The sequence below is a fragment of the Thermobia domestica genome, chromosome 10 (assembly GCF_964235325.1).
Source record: "Thermobia domestica chromosome 10, izTheDome1.hap1.1, whole genome shotgun sequence".
Classification (NCBI taxonomy): Eukaryota; Metazoa; Arthropoda; class Insecta; order Zygentoma; family Lepismatidae; genus Thermobia; species Thermobia domestica.
This window is the reverse complement of record NC_137463.1, coordinates 235,098,837-235,110,000: the sequence shown is the minus strand read 5'-3', so window position 1 is coordinate 235,110,000 and position 11,164 is coordinate 235,098,837. Positions and strand designations below refer to the sequence as shown.

The 11,164-nt window shown below is 37.4% G+C and overlaps 1 protein-coding gene across 1 annotated transcript in view; it reads right to left on the bottom strand.

The window, feature by feature from the left end:
• LOC145663103 (uncharacterized) overlaps nt 1–11,164 on the bottom strand; it is a 306,502-nt gene that overhangs the window by 217,683 nt on the left and 77,655 nt on the right. The window lies entirely within an intron of this gene.

Below are 11,164 nucleotides of genomic sequence, written 5' to 3'. Positions count from 1 at the left end.
AATGATGTGGATCAATATTATGCGTATTTATGCTTCAAATATTTAATTAATTTGCCTTTAAATTTTGTGTATCATACACGACGAGAGTTCCATAAAATAAATGCTTCTGCCTGTTTCTTGCAATATATAATACAGGGTGGGCCAAAAGTCACGAAGAGGTAATAACTGTGAATATTTTTTCTTATTTATCATTAGTTTCCATTGATATTTCACAGATTTAAAGACTAAGGATGGGAGATTGTTTACAGTTATTTGTGGAATATAATCTCAGGTAGATGTCGTCGCTTATGGGCCTTACAGATACGTGGTTATGGGCCTGTGTAGCACATGATTCATAACAAAGGTTAACACTTCTGGTTCGAGTACCCATGTTTCTGCACGAATATTGCCCTTGAGCTAATATGTTGTTTGTGGTTTGTTTACATACACTTTGTCCTTCAGATAGCAATAAAGAAAAAAATCAAGCGGAGTGAGATCAGGCGAACGGGAGGGTCGGTTTATGTCAGTGTTTCTCGAGATGATACAATGGACGATGGCCAAAATTAAAATAGATGTTCAGAATTTATCGAATTGACGTTGTTGCCAATTGCAGCTGGCCAGAACGTCTTCGTATCGAAGTTCCTGCGTCCTCATCAACACAATGCATTGCGTTTCTTGGATGTTCTCCTCTGAACTGGTCGACCTTGATCTCCCATGTCGCGGAAAGTAGAACACTGAACTCTGTCGTCTGAAGCGTTGAATCAAACGACGAAGCATGGATTCTGATTGTTTGGTCTTGAAGGGTGGAGATATCTTCGTTGTATGAGAACAATTGACCTCTAGATTTTAAAGTAAACATCCACAATTTTGGTTCGTTGCACGGTGCTGAATTATTCCTTGATTAATCTCCCATCCTTGATCTTTAAGTCTGTGAAATATCAATGGAAACTAATGATAAATAAAAATCTTATACACAATTATAACCCCTTCGTGACTTTTGGTCCACCCTGTAATAACAGCCCCAAAATATGTTACTCTGTTAACATAAAATACAAATACAAGTGGTGGTACAGTTTTCTGCAAAAGCGGATATACACACGCGGAATGTTTCATCTATGTAAATAAAAATTGAATACGATGAAGTTTGGCGGCTGACTCCTCCTACACAGCTACACCAATTTTGATCATTTTGGTATATGACTGGATCCTGGCTTAACTTAGGTTTTTTAGCATATTTTCGGCAAGGGAGAAGAACGAATAAGTTTGTGGCTTATAAAAATATTTAAAAAGACCGATATTGGTGTCCAACCCATAGTTTTTGGAGTCGCTGAGATGAATAGTGACACTCCAGATTCCATTTAAGTAAAAAATATTAATACTCTAAGGATATCCTAATGAAAAAAGAAGTTCAAATAATTTTCATAAAACTATCCTTTAAGTGAAAAAGAAACGTTTTTGCTAGTTGTCAATAATTATCGAACATTTTTTCTCCCTTGACATGACGTAGGTTTTTTACGTCGAACCAAAAACCATATTCCAGTTGGTAATTTCACTAGAAACTTAGTAATAAAGAACATGCACCCATTTTTACTAGTGAGTGACCATTAAGAAACAGTTCAACTAATTGGATTAAGAGGTAGTGAACTCCAACCCAAGAAGCCAGAGGCACACATGTTAACAGCTGATGTCTTACCACGAATCACCCAGTTGATGAATGTTAGCTGGTTGGTTAATAAGGAGTTTTAATGTCCTTTTTCGGCACCGAGGCTATATGAGACTTGGACCTTGAAATTAACGTGGAACGCGAACCATGTGATCTCCTGTCAGGGAACGCAATCGGGTCTCCCGCACCTTATGTTTACCATATAGCCTTAAGAAACCTCATCACGTAATTGAGAGTGCACATCTAGTAGGTAATGATTCTCCATAGTTCAAGCGTTAGTAAGCACTAGGAAGATATTGTTCTTCTTTTGCGTCACATGTAAACAATAAATGCATTTTCTGATGATGCTACAGGAAACGTTGCAGCGATAGTTATCATTTTGCTTTAATTATTGTAAAAATTAAAGGAAACACTGCATATGATGTAAGTTTGTGAATGTTAATGAGAGAATTACGTTGGAAATTAGAGAAGCGAGGACTATATTGATGCTTGGTAATCTTCATGTTGAATTTGCTACTAAGTAGCTGTTGCATTGCGTTTAGATCTCTCTATTTTTTTTTTCTCACTGTCTGTCAACATTAAGATACCGTCCGTAAATCTAAGCATGTGTAATTTCTGCCCATGAATAGTTATTCCTATGCTATGAATGTCCGTGAGCTCTTTTATTGACTTCAATTGTTGTTTACTATTCTTTGCATAGGTTGTATATTATTCTTTACTCTTTATAGTTTATTTCTGCTTCATTGAAAATTTTGAATATTGTGATCTATTCTACATTATCAAACGCTCTTTTCAGGTTCACACATGCTATGTAAGTAACTCTTACTTCGAATTCTTTCTTCCTACAATCATCTTAATGCAAATATTGCTTGTAAATAAAAGCAATGTATTTTCTATGTAAATCCAAACTAGTCATCTGCTAGTATTTCTTCTATCTTGGATTCAAATCTTCTATAGACTAATTTTTATCAAGATTTTTGAAGCATGCTTAAGCAAGTTTATGGTTCTGTTATTCTCAGATATATCAGCACCTACTGTTTTTGGTATTGCCATTATCTTACTGATATGAGGTCTGCAGTACCTGCCCTTCTTCATAAACGTTGTTCATTAATTTATACAATCTGTACAATCTGTCTTGCACTTCGTAATATTTCTGCTGGTATCTCATCTACACCTGAAACTTTCCCACATTTTAGGTCTTACAATGCTTTGTCGTAGTCGGATCTGATCATGAAATATCTTCTTGCCCCTTCTTCTACTTCCTAAGTCTTCTAATTATTGTCGCTTCCATAGAACCTTTCTAAATATTTCTTCCATATTTTTACTTTATCTCCAGCTTCGGTCATGGATCGTTCTTCTTTATCTTTTAGAGAATTGGTCTACCTACCATTAAAAAAAAAAAAAAAAAAAAAAAAAAAAAAAAAAAAAAACTTGACAGAATACGTCCTGGGGACAGCAAAATCTTTCAGTTTAATGTCCCACGAATATGTCCTTTACGCTAAGGGAGACAACGATAAAGGCAATTGGATAATGATGGAAGAATTGATGGAATGAAAATTTGGGAGGAAACGGAGTACCCCGAGAGAACCTTCGACACGATGTAGTCCACTACAAACTTACTTGTTTGGAATCGAACCAGTAAATCGCACCAGAGGTTATTTAAATGAGGAAGTTAATATAAATCATAGTGATTGGTATGACAACTTTGCCATTGATTGAGGCGTAATCAGAGTGATATTTATGATTGGAACATTGTTGCGTGGGAAACAACTTGAAAATACGAGTATTATACTATTTTCTCCGTGCTCCATGCTCCATACTCCTGCTCAAATAAATTCATTACTTTACTTTCAGTACAGAGGCCATGAGATGCAACCTATTGCTTAAATCGGTTAGATTGAAGTTTAGCATCCATTTCAGCACCGAGGCTATATAAGACGTGGACCTACAACTTAAGACAGGATCCGAACCACATGAGCTCCCACCGAAAATCGAATCTGAGTCTGCCGCTCAGAATGTATGTACGCTAACATGTAAACATATTGCTTATATGGTAGAATATGGTATAACCTCTACTCGGGTTTACATCTAAAGAAAGTACAGTGTGCCTTAGCAGTCTCTAACTATTCCTGCAAAGGAGCAATTGAATTTGAATGAAGTGTTTGTAATATGAAAGGAGACAAGTTAAGTCAATGAAATCACAACAGTTCGACATGACCACCTTCCATCCAAACAAAGTTGCCATCACTTCCCGGTGCGCCTGAACACATGCTGTAGCGTTGCTGTGATAATTGTATCCACCGATGCTGAAATGTGTTAACGCAGGTGTGCCAGACAACTAATTTTCCCTTTGTACAACTGAAAATTCCCCTTGCACAATTACTTCACTTGTCAGTAATGTTGCAGCGTGTGTTCAAGGGAACCGCGGAGAGATGGAAACTGCTTGGAAATCAAGGGCGGCTATGTTGAACTACCGTGATATCGTTGATTTACGGTGTATTATAAACAATTTATTTGAATTCAGGGGCCTTTTCCTAGAAATGGTTAGGGACTTCTCGGGCACCCTGTAATTCCAATATCACCACGCGTGTTAACTACTTGGCCACAGGAGATTTTAGTCTTACAGAAAAGGAAAGAGTGAATTCTACTAATTGCTGCGAAGTAATTTCCTAGTGTGTTGAAATAATAATAGGCAAGCGAACCTTGTTATTTAAGAATTCCGACGTTCTTAGTTCTTTTCTTCCGTTCTACTATGGATTACAGGGAAATTACCAGAGTTCATCAATAGACTCGTTCTTCATTTGCACTTAACACCTTAAGCAATGTTGATGAACAGAAAATTAAAAGGTGACGACAAAATTGGCAGCTCTTAGATTTGTTAACTGTGTAATTTACTTGAAACCTCCACAACTACTCCGTGAGAGGCCTCTACATGGGTGGTTATACATATTCTACAAACTATTCGTCAAGACGATTTGATCATCTTCGGAGTTGAATATTTAAAACATGAGAACGGTTAGATGTAATATCAAAATAAATTAATAATCTTTCAATAAAATTATTTCTCTCGTAGTTTATCGTAAACATTATGTGCAGAATAATTTTATTGTACTAGATCTACTTTGTAAAGGATCTATTTTGACAGGGCCATTTGAAAAATGAATAATTGACATGCAAAAGCACATATACGAGTTTGTATATGTAATTTTAAACCCTTAAATTCTTTTCCAATCGGTGTTCCGCAGAGCCCCAAAAGCTCCGCGAGTCTTTGGGATTCCGTCTGCAGCAGTTACGAAAATGACAAAAATTGTCAGCTGCAAAAGTAAAATGACAAAATTTAAATTGATGCTTTCATCTAGCAAGAAAATGAGACTACTTCTATCAAGCGAAAATTACTTTCTGTGATAGTAGTTTGGTGTTCCTCTCGCTAGCTCACTAAATGGAACCAATAGTAACATCTCTGCTAGCAACTATCTCGATATTTCTTGCTTGCAAAGTACAACTCCCGAAATCTCTTTTAAGTTTTATACAGTGTTCGTAGTTTGAGGGAAATTTATCAAAAAAAAAAAAAAAAAAAAAAAAAAAGCAAAAGGAAATTTTTCGATAAAACTTGAAAATTCAGGAAAATTCTTGCACTTACTGATCGACTAATATAAATGCTTAAATTATTCTTTGTTCTCCAGAAATAAACCAATACAATAGCAATAGTTTGTGTGTGTGTGTTCAAAACAGTACAATTTTCACTCGCTGTTGGCTGGGTGTATGTGTACTTTTTCTTGTTAAAAAATACTAGCAAAAACCAATGAATAGGACAATTTGGTTGGCAATTTCTTTAACATAGCTAAATTAAACTTATCGCATAACTTCTGTCATAGATGTTGGACACTCAACAAACCAGGGAAAATTTTTATCAGAAAAGGGAAAATTTTGTGCGACTCGAGAGAAATTTTCTTATAGAAACCTACGGCGTTTAATATAAAGTTTCTTTAGTTAAAAATTCTTGCTAAATAAAAACCTGTAAAAAATTATACGTCATTTGATTTACACTTGTTTCTTGAAGAAGTTGTTAGCACTTAATTGTCGTTCAAGTGGAGCTGTGCCTTAAAACGGATTCCGTAAGACCGGGGAGTAGTTAGCCATCACTCAGTATTCAATCAAAAGGAAGCAACAACAGCTGAACTTTAACTTTGTGATCGCAATATGCTGCACATCATCCTGCTTCAGGGTCTACGATGGCTTGTTAAGAGGTACTGAAAACAAGCAAAAAAACGAAGGTATTGTGATTAATATTTGGACATCAGATTCACTGAGCTTACTGACAGACGTCCACAGTGTGTGTGATGCGTTATAAAATTTTGTCCAGTAGCTCTATGTTCTATGCCAAGCTTAGACAGCATTTCGAAACCTTTTCTAAATTCACAAATAAAACTGCAGACTGTTTCAAAATAAAGCGTGACGAACTCCATGCAAATCAGAAAACAATTGTATCTCGTGTAAAGCCAAATAACGAGAAAACAATGAAACAGGCCGGTAGCCAGTCCAAAAATGTAGGGGAGGAGGCGGTAGACGTTAGGGGGGCCAGATTCAACCATATTATAGTTCATTTACAAGCGTAGTGAAAATTTAAGGAAGCCAGTAAAAATTTAGGGGACTCTGCCTCCTTAGACCCCCTTGGATACGGGCCTGCAGTGAAAGCATCGTACTTACGAGGGAACCTATCCAAGTGTAACTCTGACTTCGAGTCGAGACTATGGCCATTGGATGCCTTGTCCCAAAAGAACATAATACGAAAAGGGATACATCCTCGATCGCAACCGTTGGGAAGATATAAGCTTGAAAAGTTAGAAATTGAGCTCCATACTATACATTACGAATTCAGATTCCGGGTCAGATTTTCTCGGAAACGGTCGGGTAAGGAAACTCAGCGAATACATATCAAATTTGTGTGGGGAGCCCAGCACCTTTTGAATGAAAAATTTGTGTCTCTGGGGCACTCGCAGGGTGCCAGGCGGGGTCCAACTCAAAATTTGCAAATGGAACCGGGGGTCAAGTAGCACATTGTATGAAAGCTATTGTTAAATAAAAGAAGATAGAACAAATCTCAGCTCTCTACGATAACCCTGTGCAAACGGGCAACTGGTCAAAATGTCAATACAAAAAATGAAATGAATTGAAATCTTTGAGTTTTACGTCCCATGGTTATGCCGGTTAGGCTAAAGGAGACGGTGATGATGAGTAATGGATGAAATGGTGGAATGAAGAAAGTGGGAGGAAACGGGAGAACCCCGAGAAAACCCACGCACATGGTGTTTGTTCACCACAAAGTTAACTTGGTGGCGGCTGGGATCGAACCCAGGACCCCAAGCATCAGAGGTGAACGCTCTACCACTGAGCCACCGCGGCCCCCAAAATGTCAATCAAAAAATCTATGGCTACGCTTCTAAATCCGTTAAGTTGCGAGAATAGCAAAACAGAAAAACACATTTAAATGTGCAAGGTATTGGAGTAAACCAAATTGCTGCAGAGTTTCTCTCTCAAAAGCACCCTCCGATATATTTTATTTCTGCACCATTATTCCAGTTTTCTCCAACCGCACTCCTCTCCAAGTTGCCTCACAGTTTCAAGGTCACTCCTTTTCGTCTTTACCATCATGTTTCTCGTTCAGCAAATCTCCCGATAAAAATTTCACAGTGTAATCTGTGAATTTGGGGTCCAGATGCGCGAAGCACATACCGTTGCCTTTTGAACTTCTCACCCTCCACGACGGTTGCCATTGACAATGTATCCTTTCTCTTCTAGGACACGAAATCCAATGGTCATGGTTATTCTATAGTCCATTGGTCATTCGATGTCACACTTATACTTGGATAAGGTCCGTTATGCGACTCTGTGAGAGACTGCAGCAATTTGCTTTACTTCAATACCTTGCACTTTTAAACGTGATTTTCTGTTTTGTTATTATCACAACTTAACGGATTTAGAAGTGGGCCATAGATTATCTGATGTAGGTTGTATTGACATTTTGAGCAGTTGCCCGTTTGTACAGGGTTATCGTAGAGAATTGAGATTTGTTCTATCTTCTTTTATTTAACAATAGCTTTCATACAGTATGCTACTTGACCCCCGGTTCCATTTGCAAATTTTGAGTTGGACCCCGCCTGGCACCCTGCGAGTGCCCAGTGGATACAAATTTTTCATTCGAAAGGTGCTGGGCTTCCCACACAAATTTGATATGTATTCGCTGAGTTTCCTTACCCGACCGTTTCCGAAAAATCTGACCCAGAATCTGACTTCGTAATATATAGTATGGAGCTCAATTTCTAACTTTTCAAGCTTATATCTTCTCAACGGTTGCGATCGAGGATGTATCCCTTTTCGTATTATGTTCTTTTGGGACAAGGTATCCAACGGCCATAGTCTCGACTCGAAGTCAGAGTTACACTTGGATAGGTTCCCTCGTTAGTCATGATCTGGCTCTTATGGTAAATTTCATAACCACGCTGAAACTCATAAAACCACTATTAGTAAAAGTAGTAAAGTGCTTGGTGAAATATAAAACTGCGAACTTGATTTCCGGTGTGCAATTATCAAAATAACACTGCGAGTAATTGAACCCAGGATCTATCAAACGATGTCAAAGATGGTTTGGGAACCGTTTCAACTATGTACTTAATTCAAGTAGTTCAAGATTCTGCAAACAATCCATCATTCAACGAATACAAAACTACTACTCCACAGTTCAAACATTCTAACTTAAATTATCTTCATGAGGCTTTCTCAAACTATTGCATATCACGACCGTCTTTTATGACATCTTGCCAGCCACCTTCATATGTAATTTAGGATTTGTAATAAGTTTTTGATTATTGTAGCTTATTGCCTGCAGTCGTACAAGATGTGTATGTAAGCCTGAAATAAGAATACGAATAACAGTTTGTCAATAAGTACGTACGGAAGTAAAAAATATGTGTATTATTTCCCTTCGTGACCTCCATACATTTCTCTCGACTCCCAGGTTCAGAATCTCTATAGGCATATAATAACAATTAACTTCCCATTGATGTTTACAGCACTGGAACAGGTCATGAACTCCATGACCCATAACTTCAAAGTAGGAAATCTGTGATCCGGTAACCAGCACAAAGCCATGACAAAAGCAGACTCAATGTGGTCGGGAGACTACGAAACGTCATTATACATGCGGTAACTAGTCTGCTTATTATTTTCTTTCTTTCTTCTTTTGTGTGTGATAAAGAATGACACTGGAAGATAACTGCAAGGTCTATCGAAGTGTAAGCAAGCACATGTGAATCATAGAAATGAAAAAGGCTATGTGTTTTTATTATTAGAAATATCAAAGTTTAATCGAGTGTGCCTTCTGAAACTTGTTCTTTCGCGTTGAATATAAGATGGCCCTAAGTCTAAAAAGTGGTTTCTTAAATCTTTTTGTGTACTTTCTGCTCAAAACCATTGTATTATTTTTCATTATGGGAGAGTGAATAAACATGGTATTATATTTGAAATATTCGAAACTTGATTCTGACAGCCACATAATTCATTCGTTCATTCACTTACGTTAGAAAAGGACAGAAATTATTTCTACAGTGTAAACCCTCACATTCTCCCCTTCTATACATACGGTGTATTCTAGTTATTAATAAGAATCAAACTTTTCCACAGCCCTTTCTTTCATTTTGTTTATTTGTATACTATATAAAATAAATTTTAGCTCGCTTTTGAAGTCCAGATGGACCCTTCCTGTCTAAATGTTCAGCGTTTCCGTCTTCGGTCCAATGAATCCAGATTCGATACCTGCCACACGTTAAGCTCTAGGCTCAATTCTCGGTGCTGAAAAGGGACTGTAAACTACAAATATCCAACCAATGGCGGATCTAGGCCTAGGCCGGAGGACCTTGTTCTCCCTCGTTTTTTGAGTGACAAAAAATTGAAGCTATTATTTATATATTTTTGAAAGTTTATAGTAAACCTATGAAATACCTATCATAGTTTTGGTTCTGACTGCCCCCAAGGGCGCCGATCCTGGGGACCCGGCCCCACAATGCTTTTTTATTGTTGTGTGTATTTTTATGAATATACAATATTTGGCATAATTTGAATTCAATTTGTCTTAAAATTCTCATATATGCCTTCTTAGACCCTTGTCTGCAGCGAAACATATCTGAATGCCTCCCCCAGAGTTACAGAGAAATCGGCGCCCTTGGCTACTCCTCAGTTTTTACCTTCTAGATATTCTACTGCACCCAATCCATATTCACCATCATAAACTAAGAGTAATTCAAGAAACTAGAAATAAACGAGTGAGGCATATTGTCCAAAGAAAAACAACATATCCAAATCCACACACCATATTATAAAACTGAGAGAAAAGATAAATTACACTACAAAATACTGATTCGAAACGTATGAACACGCAAACTTGTCAATATGAAATGTGATGTTCACCCATATTGAAGCAAGCACTACAACTTGCTGACATATTTCGGGCGAGGTTATTAAGGAGGTGTTTGGATATGGCATCCCATTCTTGCAGTAATGTCTGTCGGAGCCCTGGAATCATCTCTAGGAGTGGAAAACGGACTGAGAGCATCCCATGCGTGCTAAATTGGATTTAGGTCGGGTGATCTCGGAGGTCACAACATTCGGCGTATATCTTCTGTTCCCAGGTAATCTCCACGTTGGAAACTCGATCTGGCCTGACTGCAGTGGAGTATCGGGTGTAGCTCACTTTTAAAACAAGTGGTTTTATTGGTATTCCTTGTGATATCACGGTCTATCCAGTATACTGTACGCAGATCATTTAATATAAAAATTCGTACACCAATACTTCAGAAATTTATAATTTGAGCTAACACCTGCCTTCGGATAGAACATTTGTACAGAAATACTTGCAATATTTTATCATTTGAAGTAGAGCTTGTCTTCGGATGGAAAATTCGAATACCAAATGCCTGCAATAATTCTCATTAAGAAGAATCTCTGTTGATTTTGTGGGAGAAGGGGAAGAGGAGTGCAATTCTCTTTCGGTGCTCACATCGTTAACTTTCATATGTAAACCACAAAATTGAGCGACTAAATGATTCTCAAACGTGATGGGACTACGCACAATGAAGTACAATGGCTACTGAAGGGCAATATATTGTGTTTATTGACAACGCGTTTCTCCATTGTCTGTGAACGAAGTAAATCACTTAGATTTCGTCATTTGACAGACAACAGCTTTATTTCAAATAGACACATGTTACATTTGAATTATGGGTTGGAACAAACAGGTTGATATCGCTTGAAATAATACATAGTTGTAATGGATACTTTTTCTTCATGAGTGTCAGAGTAGAAGATAATAAAGCCATTGCACGTAATGCTCTCACTGTTTATACAGATACTTGCAAAATGGATGTACTAAGCAAACATGGTCTCTTGTAGTTAAGTACATCAATATTAATTCAGTTTTCTTTGACATAGAAAGAACTTAACGAAAGGACAATACTGAATATGTTTTCC